The sequence below is a fragment of the Haemorhous mexicanus genome, chromosome 1 (genome assembly GCF_027477595.1).
Source record: "Haemorhous mexicanus isolate bHaeMex1 chromosome 1, bHaeMex1.pri, whole genome shotgun sequence".
Lineage (NCBI taxonomy): Eukaryota > Metazoa > Chordata > Aves > Passeriformes > Fringillidae > Haemorhous > Haemorhous mexicanus.
The window spans coordinates 71,056,186-71,076,021 of NC_082341.1; the positions used below are offsets into that span (position 1 = coordinate 71,056,186).

Here is a 19,836-nt window from a genome sequence, read left to right on the forward strand (position 1 = left end):
CTGTGGTCACCATAAGAAGCTGAATCTTGACGTCAAAGATCAGAAATACGATGGGCTGCCTTTGATGGGTGATTTTGTTTAGTTTTTGGTTTTTGGGGTTTTTTTTCCACAAAGGCAGTGTGCTAAGAAATTTTCATTGAACTTTCTGTACTTAATTCAATTTAATATCAAGGGCTGGATTTGTAGATGCTACTCTAGTCCTTTTCAGACCTGCCTGGAAAATCACTATGACAGAGAAGCTCATGATATACTCATGATTTTCCCATCAAGGGAAGTCCCCACTTGATGGTGAAGCAAATCTAGACCCACCTCTTGCTTAGAGGCAGGTGAAAAAATTTGCTCTTTGGCATATTGGCTCCAGGAAAATCATTATTCATCCCAGTCTTCCTGTGTAGTTATGGGGTTGGGTATATTACAGATGCTACAGAATGCTCCTCTTGTTTTGTTGCTTCAGGTGTGTGCCAGGCACAGTTTCATACCCAAGTCTCCACTGAGATAGCATGTAAGATTAAAACCAGCACATCTCTCCAGCCACATAAACTTGGATTAATTTTTTGTGAACTTCTTTTCCTTTTAGTCACCACATATATGTGCACATGCCTGTATTTACATGACAAGCATGTACTCTCATATGTAATAAAAGTAAAGGACAGAGTATAAGGCCTGCACAAAAGCACAGAATTACATTTTTTTCCTTCCAAAGTAGAATTTTTTTCTAAATATTCTCTATTAGCAAATGCAGCAAAAATGAGGTAGCCATTTTCACTAAAATTATATCATGAATATTTCCAAAAGATCCAAAAGCTTGATATACTGACTGTGTATAAAATTTTAAAAACTTGAACTGGAATCAATGCCTTCCTACTTGTTCTGTGACCTTGGACCTTTCCTGGCTGCTTGCTGGACTCCCAGATGCTTTTTACAGAGAGGGTTTTTCCTCCATCTAGACCTGTAGTTCTTCAGTTTTTTATTTGTAGGTCTTACACAGTTTCCTATTTAAACATATCCTTTCCCTCTCTCACATTATTAGAAAATTTAATTTAATGGAGGTCACTTGGGAGACCCAATAACCAATGTTTTTTGTAATATTGCAAATATACAGTAAGGTAAATTTGTTATGTACATTTAGGAGTTTCCTGGCAAAGTTGAAAGTAATCATCTCAGGTTTATGAAGTTCCATTCTTTATCAGGGATCTAATGGTTTGCCAAATATACAGGAAGATGATAAATCATATTTAATGTGCTGAATGATGGCATCCAGTCAGCCAGAGAAAAAAGTTATGAATGAAACTGCACTTCAATTTTATTTCAGGCTGATTTAAATGGGAATCTGTAACTAATGGTTTGAGTTGACCACCACACTGACTTTTACAGCCAACATTTACCAAAACTGACAGAAGATCCCTGATGTGTTTTCACTCCTTCACAGGGCAGTAGAACAGTGTTTTCAGCTCATTGCTCCTGAAGGGAGATTGCCTTGGAGACAAGAGTGCTCCTTTGCAGGTCCCAACCCTGTGTTTGACAACTCCCCATGCAGGTATGAATGAGATCCAAGACTGTGGTATGGAATTGTTCAGGAACGGTTGGTTTCGCTGTGAACTGTGCTCTCAAGCAAGAGGAACATATTCTACCAACATTTTCTGGTAACCCACAGCACCCACATCCTCTGCAAGTGAGAAGCAATATGTAGCAGGGATGATAAAGGTGCTGTGTATGCTCCCTGCAGCTCACAGGTCACGATGAGGTTATTAATGATAGAAAACTCCTAATTGTTAGCACTCGGCCCCCAGTGCAGGGCAACCACTCTTCCCCTCACCTGGAATTTTTCTTTGAAGAGCATATTAAAGGTTGCAAACAAAATTTTTTGTTTGTTTTATGATATCTTAATTACTCCACTGGCACAGTATTTGCTATTACTGTACTCAGGTGAAAAATAAATTGTTCCTGCATTAGGCTCAACACAATGATGAAATAAGTTGCCCAGCACTATTCAGAGGAAGTCTTTGGCAAAATAGCTTTGGATATATATTTAATAATTTTGTGCTTTCCTCCAGGTTTTGAATGAGTAATAATAGAATGACAGCAAAATGCAATGTTATAAAGAGAAGTTTCTCAGGGACCAGTCAACAAACTGATGACAGCAAAGAAATACAAATGGCCCTGCTGTGGAAGGTTTTGTTTTCATTCTGTGGGCTAGGAGGAATCTGCTTCCTGATTAGTGTGTAAAAATTGTGTGGTGTTTCTTTAAATAGCTGTCATGATCTGGTGCATTTCCCGATCAGAAGTGATTTGTAAATCACTGTGGCCCTTCTACAACAAGCAGATGAACTGACATTTGTTATCAATAGAAAACAGTTTGTATGAACCCTAGAATACTAATGGAATTTCTTTAGATGTTTGGCTTGGGCATGAAGGAAAGGTGTTTGGAGTATCTCAAAGATTTTCGAAAATATAAGCTGCTTGGTTACCCTCATTTGTATCTGGCAGTTGGTCATTCTCTTCAGTATTTCAGGACAACAAGAGACTGAATGTTCAATGATACCTAAAGTGAGCCTAATTTTGGTTGGAAAAGACTGTGACTTGCTTTTCCCACAGGCTTGTTTTCCTGATGGTAGTTTCTGGAACTTTGCTGTCCTGGAAAGTTGTTCTCTGTGCCTTGCATCTCATCACAAGCCTTCTCTGCCATCTGGCACTCTCAGGAGCTAAGCCAGCTTTCTGCCTTGTCTCACTACTCCTACTCAGAAGTGTTTTCAGAGCACGGTAGAGTTGCTCATACAATTGCAAGGGGGTCCTTTTTCTTAACCTAGGACAGCACTGTAGAGATTTTCCACTCTTTTTGTGTGGGTACAAATGCTTTGCACAGTCTGGTTGATAGGTCCAGTGTGGCCACTCAGGGAAGTGGAGAAGGTGGCTGTTTCACCTGGTTTTGCATTTGAGTTCAAGTGGCAAAAAAACTGGCAGACTCTTCATTGCCACACAGCTACTGGTTTCCAGGAGTAAGAAACACACTGTGGCTGGTGAAAGAAAGATTCACCTGTCTGAAGTCTCAAAATAAATCCTTGTTTGTTGGCGACAACTGGCAAAAGCCTTCTGGAGAACATCATGGAAGGAGAACCAGAAGTCTCTGGGAATTTGCCCTTAGAGCAGGATGACTTGTAGAGGGGAGAACGGAGCAGCAGACTGGGGAGACGAGTCAAATCTGTTGAGGAGTTTTGGTATAGGGATATTAGACTAGAGGCAGCTGCTTGTTTCACCCCTAACTGTGCTACACATGGCAAAGTTATTTGAAGATATAATGTAAGAATATTTGAAAAAAACCATGCAGCAATTATTCTTGCCTTGGCATTTAGCGCTCCAAATTGCTGCCTAGCAGTTTGAAATAAGTTATGTACTAAAGACTGGTAGGGCAACAGTAGGCCCAGGGTTCGTGTCAGGCTAAACAAGAGGTGCATTCTGATGGCTCTTGCAGAACTTTACTTGGGTCTTTCACTGAGGTAAACCAAGGCATGGACATTTGGCATGATTGCCATCTGGATCTGGGGTGTCTTTTTCACCCCAGAGGTGAAGGTTTTTTGGTGTGCTCAAATCCACAATAGAGCAAGACTCTGGGAGAAGGATTCCAAACAGACTGCAGTTGAAAAGGCTTGACATGAACACCTGCACATGGATCTTGCTGCACTGCTTAGTAGAAGAGTCATATTTCTTTGCCATGGGTCTAAATATTCCATTATACTGTTTGTTCACTGCTTATTTCATCAATCTGAAGAGAAGGAGAGCATAATATGGACCCAAGTATCTCCAAGCAAGACTGGCGTGTGTAAAGTAATGTTCGGTCTCTAACCGATATTCATTTTACTGCTTTATTGTCTTTCATTAAATTAAAAATGCTTCTTAGTGTAAAATATCAAAATAACAGTTTTACTCTGACCAGCATTTTTACCTTCTTGGATTTTTGCTTTCATGTTTGATCAAAGTTCATTTTTTCTTTGGTAATGGAGTCACTATTAAAATATCTGTACATGCAAAAGAAGAGAATAATAAAATTGGGTTATTGAGATTCATGTTATTAATTTTTAATTTCTTTAATTTTTGTATTCTTCATGTAAAAGTCAATCCCTGATTTATACTGTGACAGGATATATTGACAGACACCCACAAGAAACTATTAATACAGATTTTTTTCCCCCCTGTGGCTCTTTCTCAGTCATGCCTTCTTAAAATAGGGGGAGAAAGTAATAACTTAACATGGATTAGTATCTGTGGCATAAGGATCTAGTGGAAATTTTTCTTCTCAAGATGCAGTGTAGAAACAAGAAAGGAAGTGGGATGTCAAGTTGGAAGCTTCAGGATCTGATTCAGATACACAATATATAAGATATTAATTTCAGTGTTTCTCTGAAACTTCATTTCATCACTGACACAAGAGAAATGGCAAATTATGGAATTATGGGTGAAAGAATGCATACTATGTAATGCATGTCCACTGAAGTGCAGCTACAAAGTTTACTCTTCAAAGCAAGAATGCAGAGTAAAGAATCTTGGTTGCACTACTTCAGTGTAAACAAAAGATGTCACTATCAGACACAAAAAGCACTGAGGTAATTAAAGCTCGTTCTGAAACTATTCAGATCTTACCATTAAGCTTTAATAATAATTATTTTTAGTTTCTTTCTTTCTACAAAGGGAAACCACTGAAGACACTCTGTGAAACTACTTCATCCTAAAAAAAACCCCAAAACCCCTACCCCAAATTCTGTTTTAAAATGTTCCTTTTTTGATAGGAATGTTTATAGAAATGCTTCCAAGTTCCTGTAAATGCCCCCACGTTTCACACATCTACCACGTGAAGCTGTTCTTGACCCCAAAGAAGATGTGACTGAATCATTAAACCAAAATGAAAGAAGAAGAATATGGAGAATAGAAAGTGTGTGAATTGTGAGGACAGAATACAGAATAAAGTGGAACAAAAGGGGAAGTTTCAAAGTAGTAGATATTAGAGAAAAAATTGCACCAAATGAAGAGATTTTCTTCTGCCCTCATCCATATTTCAGTGAGGTTAAACCAAGTGCAGTAGGACAATGTCTGGTGCAGCATGGATCTCAATTTTCATGATCCCACAGATATCATCTCCTATTGATTCTTCAGAAGTAGGACTGGATTAATGTGTTGTAATCAGGCTAAGCAACAGGGCAGTATTTTTACAAAAGGAGCATCATTAGCCACAAAAAATGACCTGCAGACACAGCCAGACTCCTTCCAAGGTCAGCTGGACTGGCCTATCCTGCCCTCTTGTTCTGATTTACTTCCTCCAGAAATATCTTGGGCTGCATATGAAAGTTGTTACATGGGCCAACTGTCCCTGATCCAGCTTTCCTGAGAGTTTCATCTCTCCTCTCTGCTTCTCAAATGTGATAGAGCAGAATGTGGTCCTCAGCCTTTATTGAGGTTGAGCTCCCAGGGGTCCAGGCCATTTTCTCAAAACCAGTATCAGGCAGAAATGCCATATCTGCATGCATGATCCTCTTTATCCCTGCTTCCAATTCTGACTGTGCATCTCTGCTAGGCTATTGAGGTTCTTGTACTTATTTTTCAGTCTTTGCTTTTTGTGTTGTTTTTTTCCTTCTTTTTGAAGGGTGAGCACAAGATTCAGAGAGGAGGTAGTTCATGGGAAGAAAATAATTGTCCCTCTGTTAGTCCCTTGGGGAATCTTTTTGATGCTCAGTACAACTGGAGACTTGCATTTATTTCTCTGTGAGTCCTGTCTCTTCTGGGGAACTTCCCCATTTAGGGGGAAATCCACATTCAGCCACAGCTGGGGGAATCCCAGGCAGCTGGACAAGAGGTGAGAGGGGTGTAAAGGACCTAGAAATTGCTTCAGAGGAACTAAGGCATCTCTGTAGGCAATCCTCAGTGCACACCAGTAGATGTAACTGAACTTGGAAGACCTGTAGACTTGAGTCCTAAGCTTGCTAGCTGTCCCATGGTGAAACAAGCTGGCATCTTGGCCCCACTCCCTGGAAATAACAAGTTTGGAAAGTTGGTGAAAGCATGTTGCGGAAACCTATGGGAACTTTTGCCTCACAAAGCAGTGGGGAGAAGCTGAGTAAATGTGTTGAGATTTCATCAGATGAAAGAAGAGGAGAGAAGGCCTCTGATATTTGCAGAATTAAAAAATAAAGCTTAGGTTTGCTAGTAGGGATGCAGGAATTTCATGTACCAGATTGGGTCACAGACTGGTGAGACATTATGCAGGGAAGATGTCTGTACCTGTACATGTGTCAATACACAGGCAGGCACAGTGTGACAGGAACCAGGCTCTGTAGCTCAGCTGCTTGTGAATACATCTAGAAATTATTTCCTTATTTATTTCCAGGTCTGCTTATGACTACAGATCACTGGGTCAAGTTAACTGTGGACATTATACTATGCTGTGTTTAGGGTGAAAATTTAAATAAAAGTTTGCCTTCATTTAAACAGTTTGTTCTGTGATAACAACTCAGAAAAATCAGTAATTTTGAACCTATCCAAACCAAAGGAAGTTTTTCTATTTCTTTCACAGGATCTTTGGACCAAAATATAATTTTCTAGCTGAATAATGGAAATGTTAGTGGTTTGAACCTACTATAGATGAAGGACTAGAAAAAGCACAGTGCTGCTTTTTTCCCATCTTACAAAAACTATAAGGTAGATGACATTATACAGAATTTCTTAATACAGAAGATGTATTAAGAAATAATCAAATGTTGACAGCAGAAGATGCATCAAGAAATATAATATAAAAAATCAAATGTTGATAAAAATGATCAATTTTGGATCCTGTAAGAACTTCCCTGAAAGGTGAAAAGCACATTTATTTTCCTTACCTTGGCACCTCCTTAAATCAGGTATGTCAATCAGCAGAGTGTAGTGTTACACTAAACATATCATGCCGTACAGCACTTAATGAAAGCAAACTCATTAAATTCAGAAAAAAATCTAAAAGTCAAATTACTTCTGCTTCTTAAGAAATTTTCATATTATGCAGAAATTCTATTTCCTTAAGCTATTTCTATCATTGCCACCTTTTCCTCAATTTTTTACATATGCTTCTATAAAGTGGTTACATGGTATATTTATAAATGTTCTTTAGTTGCCAATTCACATTTTTATTTTCTAGCAATTTTTGGATATTCCTCTGTAGCAGTTCTTTCCAATTACACTGTTATAAAATTTCATATATAGATCAAAAATATTCACTGTTTAAATAAATCCTTATATGCAAAAAGCTTTTCTTTTTCTGCTCATGCAACAGCTTAGTCACTTTACTTGGCACTCATAATATTCCAATAGTTGGCATGTGTAGACATTATCCTGTAATGCACTAGATGCTGATTTATAAAAAAGGTATTCTAAAATAAATCTGTTCAGGTATAAATGTTAGGGAGCTCATCAGAGCTCTTAATTTGCACTGTATTTATTAATTGCTTATTGATTCTCAGGGTTTCCAGACTGAGCATACAGGTTCTATGGAGTCATTTTACCTGACTGTGGTGAAATATGGGATGCATCTGCTCTAGTAAGTAAATAAGATTAAACTAAATAACTTGATACACAATTATTTGCGATGTGCATGCATTTATAAGTCTTGCCCAGAGTACTTCAGAAGTAAATTTTATTTGGAGAATGTGTAATTTACAGGAGGATTATATTATATATATATATATATATATATATGTAGGAACTCTGTTCAGAAACATATAATAATACAAGGATAAGACATTATTAATTTTCATATATTTCTATTAAAATTAGAATTTTTACTTAGGTACCATAAACCCCTTTGTTGTCAAGGTGGTTCTCTCCTCTTGGAGCTTATAACCTAAGAGTAACCCAAAAACATGGCAGTGGAACACAGTCTGGTAAGGAAGATGGAACTTAAATTATCTCACTGTTTGCGTAATTGGGACTCACATTTGTTGTAATGGAGCATTTTACAGGGAAACATGAAGGCACACATCAGCAAGATAAAAGAAACAAGCAAAGGTGGAGATCTCGAAATGTGACAGGTGTAACAAGATATTTGAAAGGACCTCTCATACTCACCATTTCAATAGGAAACATGCAGTCATTAGATTAGGGTCTAGACTGTGATGGGTCCTACAAAGAGAAAACTGGTTGGGTTAAATTTCACATGATTTAAAAAAGAAAGGAGAAGAGGTGTCTCAAAAAATGAGATGAAATAAAAAATCTTATTGTAGAAAGTTTGTCTTTGCTGAAACTCTTGTGTGGTGCAAGACTGTGTTGCCAAAGCTGCGGAAAGCAATTACTGGGTGAGAACAATTAACCATAATAAGCTTCCACTGATGATTACACAGGCAGAGTGAGCTGTTGGGAAAGACAGGCTGAGTTGTTAGCCTGGCTAAAATGATTCATGCCTAGAGTGGAAATGTGGATATGTAAGTGAAGAGTATGAAGTTGTTAAGTGAACCAGGGGAGTGATTATTCAGAGGCAAGGGGCAGGAGAAGGGAACCGAACCCAAGATTTGATAGGACCCCCCCAACCTCCTTGCAGTGCTGGGATGGAATGAAGATGCCTCCAAAGAATTTGTGAGCTGTTAGAGAGGGTGGAGGAGAATCAGGAGAGAATGGAGACCCTGAAACCAATGAGTGTGAAATTTTCAGAAATGATGTGGTTGTGCCAAGAACAACCAGCAGACCAAGAACTGTAAGCTGCAGTTAAGAAGCCACTAGAGACTATGATGAAAACAGTTTAGTTGAACTCAGTTGCCAGGAACTGAACTGGTGGAGGCCTGAGATGTAATTAAAAAAGCCAGCTCTAGACAGTGTGCTTATAGGTGCCATGTACAACATACCTGGAGTATCCAAAACCATTAGTTAGGTGTATTTGCTAAGTAGAGACAATGTAACAAAATAATTCTAAAAGAAAGAGCTCTTCCATGTTTCAAGTATCAAACCTGCAAGAAATAGTTGTATTTAGTTAAGGGAGAGCACTGGTAGTGTAGGATGAATTAGTTGAAAGAGATTAAAATGCACGAAGGAAAAAAAACTGAGTGGATGGTTTGGAAAAAAACAAATCCCATCCAGCACAAAAGCCTCACTGATGCAATGTAATCAAATCAAAACAAACCCAAACTAATAATGGTACATAGTGGAAAAAAAAAAAAAAAAAAAGAAACATAATACAGCTGTTGGAAAGTAAGAACTAGAAATAATTGATAGAGTTCAGAAAAAATACATTTTTAAAATCAACAGGAAAAGCTTTGTTTTCATTGCACTGATTTCAGGGAGAAAAATGTGCTGCTTACATTTCTGTCAATGAGCTGTATGTGAATATTGGCAATGTGTATGTGAATTTTAGGCATTTTGCCTTATTGATAAGAACTGTATTTATCTGCTTCCTAATGAATCTTATTCCAACAGAAATGAGAGCAGAAAATCTATAGAAGTAGCAGAATTAAGAATAGAATATAATCAAAGTTATTTGTGCTGAGAGGAGAAACAGGCAGACAAGAAAAGCTCTCTGCAAGAGAGACCAGGAGCTGGAATAGGAAAGGATCATGATGGCAAGACAAGATGTTAAATGAGGAAAGCAGATAAAAAATTAATACTTGTGAGGTGAGAAGAAGGAGAAAGCCAAAGAAAAGGCATGAGCAATTGAAGGCAAGCTAAAGTGCTGAGGAAAATCACAGTGTATTTAACCAGTTATCACTGGAAACTGATGGCTTCTGGTATGATTTAGAACATGTTCTATGACATCCTGAAAGTCCTCAGCCAGAAAAGAGACCTATTATATTACACACTAAATAGCTGTGAGGACTCATTTTAATAGCTTTTCCTGCTGGGCCTTTTTTGTGTGAAATAAATTTCTTTTCCCAAGTATCTTCTTTCTGATCACAAGTTCCAGCTCTGACTTTACATTTGCCCTTTTATTTCTTTTATTTTTTTTATGTGAGAAAGATGGTTAAAAGCATTTGCTTTGCTCTGGATTATTTGTTCACTCTTCAACTCTCATGTTATGAATCTATACTCTTGTATTAGAAGGTTCTTCTGCTGACGACTACTGAATGAGTGGTATTTCTACACAGAAACATAGGGAAGCTACCTTTCATCTTTTCTTTCCAAAATGGGATCAAGAAGCTGCTTTCTCTGTAGGTTCAGTTTTCTTCAGTTCTGTTAATTCTGTCTTCATTGCCTGTGGTGGAAGATCAATTTTTTATCTTCCTTATTCAGACTTAAAGTTTTCTGGAAATCACCAGATTTTTTGAATGTGGTCTGTATCTCAGATACAGAGGTAATACTTTAGGGCTAACTTCACAACAGAAGGCTAAAGGGATAGATCTGAATGGTGAAATGAAACTTGGGAGTACTTGGAACACCGCAAGACAGCAAACCAAAATAAAATATTTTAGGTTCTAATTGGAATGCACCCAAAACTAGCAAAATGTTTCAGTCAGGAGAAAAGGGTGAGAAAGGCTTTGGGAAGTTCCTGCAAAAGCTGAGATTTGATTAAAGCTAATCTTGAAGTTCCCCCACCCACATATGTCACCTGATATTCAAAAACACTCTGAGAAAACAGAAACTGTATGGAAGATTTTAGTTTCAGCTGCATTTCCTATCCTAACTTACAGGACCAAGATGAAATTACAGAAGTTACTCTCACTGATTTTCTTAGAAAGTGGAATCTCTTCTGAAAGGCTGCAGCATAAGAAAAGATGCATTTCTTAAAAGGCTGCCCTTTAAAAGCTGAAGCAATACAACCTGATGGTGGTGTTTTGTTGTTCGGGTTTTTTTTTTGGGGGGGGGGGGGGGGGGAAATGTCTTTTTTTTTTTTTTTTTATTTCTGTTTAAATCTCTCCACTCATTCAAAATAGTGGATATCCACTTATTCCTTGGAAACATATTTTAAAATATATTCCTTGCTGGAAAGATGTTAAAATTGTCATACCCAGAAGAAGGTTAAGAGTATGGAAACAGTGCCATCCCTATTTTTCTGAGGTGCAGCTTTTAGCTTTCGGCTATGTTTACCCTTTAGACTTCAATAGGTAAATAGATACCAAAGGCAGGTTTAAATAAAGAACTCTGCTTTCAAAATGTAAATTAGATGTCTCAAAGTCTTCATGTATTTCAACTGAAGCACTCCTAATTCATAGGAAGCTCTGCACTGTAGACTTACTGAAATGGAGGAAACAACACCAAGTGTTACAAATCTTAAACTCACTATCTTTGCAACCACCCTTCCTGTCATGCAATAGTAAAGATATGACATGAGAACCAGAAGGAGAGCAAAGACCATGGTATTAATCTTAATTTTAGTTTTTATAAATCACCTTTTTTAAAAAATTGTCTGATTCAGACAATTAAAAGATTAAGCCTTTTTATAAAAGAAAAAAACAACTGGAAAGCTGAAAAAAAATCTGTGAAACTGTAGAATATCTCAAGTGAGTCACCATAAAGTGCAGGGAAAAACCCAACCAAATAACCCCCCCAAAGTAGATGTAATACTAATATAAAGCTCACATCTCTGGAACCCTGTCTTAGGTCCCTCATTACTGAAAAGGAGGGATGAGTGTAAGAGATTTGATGTACAAAGGAACAGCAATGTTGAGGTACAGCTTGAATATCTAGTCTTAAAATGCTGGACAAGAAAAAGATGGTACTTAGCATGGAGACTGAACTTGAGGATTTTGGAAGAAAGACTTGAAGTTCTGTCTGGGTTGTCTTTAAACTGATGGCTAGACACCATGAGAAAATACTGAAGCAGGGTATTTATTAGGGAAAAAGACAATTATGGAAGGCCAAGGCTAGCAGGGGAGAGCTACAATAGCTTCATTTTTGTGTGAGATCTCCCATATCAGTGGGTGGTACATGGGAAAAAAAAGCAGAATCATTGAGTCCAAGACTTAATTGAAGTTGGAAGGGATCTCTGGAGGTCACGTAGTCCAAGCTCCTGCTCAAAACAGGGAGCATGTCACAGACAGATCAGGTTGCTCAGGCCTTGCCCAGTTAGGTTTTGGCTGCACACAATCTCTCTGGGCACCTGTTGGAGTGCTTAACCACCCTCCCTACGAACAGGCATGAAACTCTAGAAGACTGTAGGATGTTGGAGAATGGTACAATCATTAATTTTAAAAGGATGATTTCAGCATTAGAACAGAGTGCCAGAAGTTGTCAGTGAATGAGGTTTCAGAAATGGCAGGTCAAAAGCAATTTTGTATATGCCCTAAAAGTATGGCACAGAAAGAGTTGAAACCTTTCTAAAAGGCTCCTCTGAGCACTAGGAATAAGAAAACTTAAATTTTATTTTCATTGGTAGACAGACAATTAATTCCTATGTGATTTTGCAGATGTTATTGCTTTCAAGGGTTGACCCGTCCACATTTCTAAACCAGGTTTTTGTCCCCATTTGTCTGATATGTTCATGGTCAGATACTTTTCCCAATGTTTAAAAGATTCTGGGGAAGCAGAGACAGAATCAAAAAGAAAGGTTTAATTAGCCAAATGCTTTCAGAAGCAGGTTTTCTTTTGGAGGTTCTTTTTGTCCCAATACAAGATGAAAAGCTTTATAATGCACAGCCATCACCCAAACTCCAGGTCAATAAAAATACTGTCGATTTTGTTGAAAGCAGAGTTAGGCTGCCACTTTGCGGTTTTGAAAATTCTACCCAGAGATGACAATTGAAACTACTCAGAATATTAACTGTGATGGAAAAAATGCATAAGAAATAATATTTGAGACTGAGTGTTACATTGCACAACTAGTAAGGCCATGTACTTGTATAGGTGCTAGATCAGCTCAGTTTTCTCACCTCCATGTCACAGGCACTGCGATACCCAAGGCAAGGCAGAATTACTGTATTATAAAAAGGGTGTCTAAGGGGGCCACAAAATAATAAAACAATAGCTTGAATGTCATAGGCACACAACAAGCATGCAAAACATGGATCAGGCCTACAGCTAAACAGCATCCTGGATGTTTATTCAACTGCTGAGTAAAATTTCAGGTTCCTCCCAGGGAGGGACATGCACCTTGTCTAAGTTTATATTACCTGCTGGAGTGTACATTAGCTCCTCACAAGGTTGTACATCTAGGCTTCACTGCCAATGTGCCAGTGAGTGTAGTTGTGAGGTGAGACTCCAGTCAAGTTGATGTTTGGATGCAACTAAGGCTGGTACCTGGTCTCAGGAACTGGATAGTTTTCTTCTGTTTCTTAATCTTGAAGTAGCTTCAAAGCCTGTCTTTCATTTCTAAGAAGTATAGTACTTCTGATTTTGCTGTTGCCCATGCAGCTGTCACTATTTCTCCTGCATTTTAGCTGAAATAGCAACCTTCTTGCTGGTCAGCCACCAAACTAACATCACAAGAGGGTCACTGAAGGCTCACTAAAAAGAGATCTGTGTCTAAAGCCAAGAAGAGCCAAAGGCCACTTTAAATTTGACACTGTTCTGAAGTCACCATGGAAGAATTCCACCTTCTGTAGGAACAGCTGTCATCATCACTTGTTCTGAAGAAGGGGTTTTCCCCTGATTTTACCTCTGTGCAGCTAGGTAACCAACTAAAGGAGGTGATATTTGATTCAGTTCTGCATGAAAAAGTTCAGGCTTTGGAAGCAAGGACTTTCATGCCTTGACTTAATGTACAGGGGCACTCCTTTTGTGTCACATTTTATTTTGGCCACTCTGAAAGTGGTGAGTTTTCATAGAATATATTAAGGGCCATAATAGTCTGGAGAAAAGTTTCAAGAAGGAAAGAAGCCATCACAAACTTTAGAGATCTGGCTGGATTTATGTTATCAGACTGCAGAAACAGAGTAATCTTTCTTCCACATAGGCAGAAAACCTGCAAACAAAATACAAAAGCTGTTGTATTGAGTGATGATTCATTACTGCAACAGAAATTGACATGCAAACAAATTTACACTTTCTCATTTCACATGAGCAGAGGAAAACAGCTTCTTAATTTTAAGAATTAGCATCAAGACTTTCAGTAGATAATCAAGTATGCATTGAAGATGCCAGACTGCCAAGTGCACCAGAAGGTGCACAGAGACAGAAATTCTGCCTGTAACCACAGAAAGGCTCACAAAGGCAGCAGCAGTTTAGACTTCCCAAACACAGACATACAGCAATCTTGTTCTAAGTGTATAATTCCTTCCATCTCTACTCCTCCCTCCTTCCCTCGTACTAGAAATGGTTGAGTGATCTCTTCTATGTCAGCAATTTGTTGGATACCTTTCAGACGTAGGGGCAAGTGATATAGCCCTGCTGATTTCAGTCAGTGTTGCACTTGATGGACTGGAACTGGCTGATTGTCACCTTTTGGTTTCCAATAGAAGATAAACTACACTGGCAGTTTTTGAACACACAGTCATGCAGTAGTTTGATTTGACTCAGCAAAATCAACTCATTTTATGAACGCTATATTTTGAATTCCTTTTACGGGCAGAGAGGGACTGAATATGCAGCATGGGCAGCATGTCACAGCTCCTGTTCCTGAATAGTTGGTGCTTTGCCCTGTTCTATTTCCTGATGAACTACACAAAAAAATTATTTCCTGTAATTTGTGCTCTAAAATTATCCCCACTGTTGGAGTGAATAAATCAAAAGAGGTCTGCTTGTTCCAGAGAGCATCCTACTGCTCCATAGACTGTCCACCAAAATGTCAAATGGAAACACTTCTGTCAGATCACTCCCACAGGTGTCAGGTGTGTGTAAGTGGAGGAGGCTTCAGCAAGGATGGGGCAGAACAGGCAGGGAGTGGAACAGCTGTTATCTTTTGTGAGAACCCTTCTTCCCTTGAACTTCTTGGGATTGGTGTTTCAACCAGTATAAGATATTGCCACGAGGACTAGCACCAGTTCTGCTGCTCAGCTGAGACCTGTATCACATGTAACAGAGATACAGTCTTGGGAAAATCAGACCAGCAACCACCTACCCCAAGGAATATGTAGCTTTCATCTTCCACTAGCCCTCCTCCTTCCTACATCCTTCCTCCTCAATACAACAACACACAAAGAGACATGGAAAAAAGTTAACTTGCTCATCTTTCTCATGTTGCTTCTTTGTCTCCTATATTGAAGGATGCAACATATTTGATTAATATAGATGCAAATGCGTCTGTCATAGTCCTGCTGATCCCAAGGTGTGGAAGGAAGGTGAATCTGGTGAAGATGTTTACATTCATGCATTGTATTTGTAAACTTCTTCAGGTTTGGAAAAGCTGTGGTTTTTCTTTAGCTCTGGCTTTCCAGTCATTTTCTGGGCACCGAATCTCTCTCTGGAAACACTTCCAGGAAAAGGGATCTTGTGGTCCACCTGCCAGAGCTAATTTTTCAAAGCAGTTTTTTTCTAGCAGCTTTTGACTCCATTATATCTTTTCTACTGTGATATTTTATACTCAGCTCTGCAGAAAACCTGATGCCATTAAGCTAGAGCCATCCTATTGTTCTGCAGTGCTTCCAATTTGCATGGAAAATTATTCATGTTAATAGCTCCCCATTGTTCATGTCTTATCTTCCTAAGTCATGTCAGAGAGCTACACAATGCAAGCCCTGCTGTCACAAGGTTTCTGTACACTTAAAGGCATGAAGCCATTTGCCTTCAGTGAATTCAAATGAATTAAAGGTTTTAGGGACTTATGTAAAATCAGACAGAATTCTTAAGATTTGTGTTATTTCTCCTCAGGTCACGTTATCCACCTCTGCCTCTGCTAGCACTCTTTGACCCAAATACTCCTGCCTGTGCTACTGCTGAGCCTTGTGTTCCAGAGGGAGGCCACCTGTCGTTCTGCGGCAATGGGAGGTGTTCAGCTCACAGCACAAGGGAACAGTGCTTTCTCAGCTGTCATCAAGTTAAGGTGTTGATTACAGATGTCAGTTGAATTCAGCAAACAATATTTGGCCTACCCTTTCATTCACTGCAAAGGAGTTTGCCCATTTTTACAAACCATAACTGCTGGTCAAGTGAAGTTAACAAGGCTTTTAGGTTTATTGTGCTTTTGCCCCATTTGTACACATGCTCTAGATAAAAAATAGTGGGTTTTAGCAGTTAGGTTCATAAGCATGTTTTCTTAATCTTCAAAAACTGCTGACATGCTCATATCACAATAAAAACGTGAATGTTTGATGGGCAGAAGTACCCTGATATAAGATGCAGTGTCTTGTACATAATCACAGAAAACTCTAAAATGATTTTAGGCTATAGGGAGTGCTTTAAAAAACATCAAAGCATCTTTTCAGTTGCTTTTTAAAACCACTCTTGTTTCTCAGTTTTTAAGCACTATCACTCAGCACTGGTTTTGCTTCCTAATGTTGATTTACTTTGAGGTGAGCTTTTGTTTCACAAACTTTGTGAAACACACCTGTTTAAACACTTTGCAATATGGAGCAAACCTGAAAATGGCTCAGTATCTATTATTTCATAACTGAAACCCAGTCAGGTTTCTTTTGTATTTTAGTATAATATTGTAAGCCACACAGGAAACCTACCTTCATTTCTATAGTGACTTATTGTAGAATATTTGTTCAGATATTATCAACCATATGATATATTAAAATTACTCAGTGTTGGCACCACTCCTAAATACAAGCCCATGTACATGCATTATAGCTCCATTTAGATATTAAGAGTATAAACTGAGTTTCATTTTCTGACAGATGACAAATAAAGTTACCATCAAAGCACGTGGAATAATAATCAGATGAAAAGAGACACTGTGAAATTTCCTGAAACATCTTTTTTCATTATTTACAAAAAGATAGGTCAAGTGTATCTTGTATGACAAATGGTGTTCCTTTTCCTACTGAAATCAGTGACTAAGCTACTCTGACTTCACTGGCAGCATAAGCTGTTCCTGCTAGGCAGTAAAAATGCAAACCCTGACTGTGTCTTCATGGACTCCAGTGCAAACTTGCATTAACTCCACCCAAGTCTAACTGGAGTTTGAGTACTGCATTCCCTCCCAGTGGGTTTGACTCCTTCTGAACAGAATACAATTGTTCACTATGAGGAAACAAAAGTATTCTTGCTTACAAAACAGGTTTCAAAGAACTTAGTAAATGAAAAAAACCTTAGTAATTCTACTAATAACCTGAACATTCAGCCCACGTTATCAGCATTTCCAGATGGATTTCAGTGGAAATATGCTGCCTTTTCACAAGTACTGCTCTGGAAGACTGCACCATTTTCTCAGGTTAAGGGGAAGTTTTAACATAAGAAGACTAAAACCTTTCTGGTCTCAAAGGCAAATATATCTCCTTGCTTTCCAGCACTCCAATTTCCCCCAGCATTTGTATAATAGCATTTTTCAGAGGTTTTTTTCAGAGGATTCCCAAACCTCAGAAGGCTCATTAAAAAGCCTTCATTTGAAGGAAGATCCTTTTGTGAATTAGTAATGGGTTAGAGGATGAAAAACAAAGGTGGGAGCTACCGATCATCAGTTAAAGGAATTTTCAAAAAGGCAAGCACGGGAGATCCGGACAGGTCCTGCATTGTCCAACATACCCACATATGGGCTGGAAAAAGATGGTGGATAGCCAAAGTTGCAAATGATAGAAAGCTGTTTCCAACAGTCAAAACCAAAATCTGCCTGAGAAAATAACACAGGGATCTCTCATTATCAACTGACTGGGTAGTAAAATAGCACAGAAAATAAAATGCTGGTAAATAGAAAATAGTGCATATGAGAAAAATACAGCCCTAATAAATGAAGCCCAAATAACTGCTTCTGAATAAGCAGTCGTCACTCAAGAAAGAGCTCTTGCAGTCACTGTAAATGTCACCACAAAAACACCAGCTTAACATTCAGTCCAGGGACTGGGTGTGCCCTTGGCTCACAAACTTGACCTGCTGGTTGCCAGAAACTGGAAGATATAAAAGAGGAAGGAACCTTCTGTACTCACCCTGTTTCTCATAGGTGTCCACTACTTGCCACTGCTGAGAGAAGATGGAGCTGTATGGATCTTTGCTATGGCCTAGAACAGCTGCTCTTATACCCACTGTCAAATGAACAGTTTGAGAGACTAGATCTAACCTGGAGTCACAAAGGAAAGTGAAACCATAGAGGTGCACAACCTGAGAACCAACGTGTCAAGTTCAGACAAAGGACCAAAGCGCCAGAACAAACAAAAAACCTCAGAAGAGACCACAAGGAGACCCTGGATTAACCCTTGCCAGTTTAGAAGATTACTGGGTGTTCTGGTGCTTTAGCACAGGGTTGACTGACAGTCCAAAATACCACAATAAAACAACACAGTAACACCGGAAGAGCTCAGAGACAGACATCTCCTGCAACTGCAAGGGGTTCAGTAGATGCAAAAAGAGACAGGCATTGGCTTAGAGAGCAGAGTGTAAGCAGAGAAGCGAGTATCAGCAGTTCCAACAGTTTTTCTCTCAGGAGGAGGCACTGGTTGAAAAGATAACCAATGAACTGCCAACGTGAAAGCAAACAGTAGTCATCCCAGACTAATAATGCTTCTGTGACACAGCTTTACTGATGACTGTGACTGTAATGCCAGACAAGGCATATTGGATATTATAATATCTGAAAATATATTTTGCTTAATGACCCTGAATTTACACCATGTACAGTGGTGCACAGGTTTACATATCAGCACCAGGTGTCCATCTATACTTACCTGGGTCACACCAGTGGGACGGTCTGTCAGCAGTGGATGCTTTCCTCAGGAGACACAATGCTCAGCAGGAGATGATATTAGAAGAACAGGGATTTTCCAACAGCAGAATTTGAAGTCCTGGCATTGTTACTGCTTCCTGAGCTTGACATGATTCACACCCACAAAGGTATTTAACCATTGCAATCATACTGATCTAGGGTGTCTCAGGTGGCCATTTACTTGGAGAGAAAACACATTTTTAACTTTAACTTGCAGAAGGCAGGAAGGCAAGAGGCACTGAGTTTCCTGTTTAACCTGAGAACATCTTAAGGGTTTACACCTACACACTCCAAGAGGCAGGTTTCTTGGCTGTGAACATGCTCTGTGCTCTGCTTTCCACTCATCTCTTGAGTGGAAAGCAGAGCACAGATCATTCCCAGACACCACGATGAAGTGTCCTGGACATGCTGAATCACAGATACATTGGAGCCAGAATTTTTAGGTAACCATGTAGCTTGGAAGCAACTTTGGAGTAACTCTGCTGACACAGATAACCACAACAGGCTAAAATGATGAAATCAAGTGAAAACTCTTGAAGAAAGAGTTTTCACTTGCAAGAAAAATCAAATACTTAATGACAACACTCTTGTATCAAGAGTGAGCCACAAAAGCAGCAGTGCAAGGGCCTCACAGGGTAACTGAATGTTCTTGGAGAATGTGGTCACATAACTGTTTGAATTAGTTTTTCATATGCGGCATTCAAGGGCTATTATCTCAAATTTTGGCCAAGAAAACACAACAGAATTGAGACTGTTTTCAATTTTTCAAACACAGATCTTAAGACAAATCCTATTAAGGAGAAGCTATTGGGAAAATGGCATCAAAATAAAGATTTCTGTCCTGCATGCTGCCTGGAGGCAGGTCCTGATTACTGAATACCACACTGAACAGTGAGTATCATGTGATGATGCAGGGAGAGGGAATTATCTCCTGGCATTGACCACAGCTTTTTGTTGCACTTGATTCAAAGATTCCTGCTGATTTTAGGGGGGACAAGCCCTAATGCCTCTCAACTAATGGCTGAACATCTCAATGATGTTCACCAAGTTTCAGTGGGAAGATCACAAAAACTGACCTCTTTCTACTCTGAAGAGTCTGCATGGACCTGACAAGAGGAGTCCAATGGCTATAATGGTCCATGGGCCTCCTCCATAGAGGTGTTATG

The 19,836-nt window shown here is 39.0% G+C and overlaps 1 long non-coding RNA gene across 1 annotated transcript; it reads right to left on the reverse strand.

Moving 5' to 3' along the window:
- Nucleotides 1-1,278: 1,278 nt before the first annotated feature.
- Nucleotides 1,279-18,508, reverse strand: LOC132330779 (uncharacterized). The gene is made up of 6 exons (XR_009487430.1): nt 17,898-18,508; nt 10,103-10,192; nt 8,853-8,954; nt 8,083-8,136; nt 3,941-4,013; nt 1,279-3,199 (listed from the first exon to the last, which is right to left on the reverse strand). It is a non-coding gene; the product is annotated as an uncharacterized LOC132330779 (long non-coding RNA).
- Between the last annotated feature and the right edge of the window lie 1,328 nt (nt 18,509-19,836).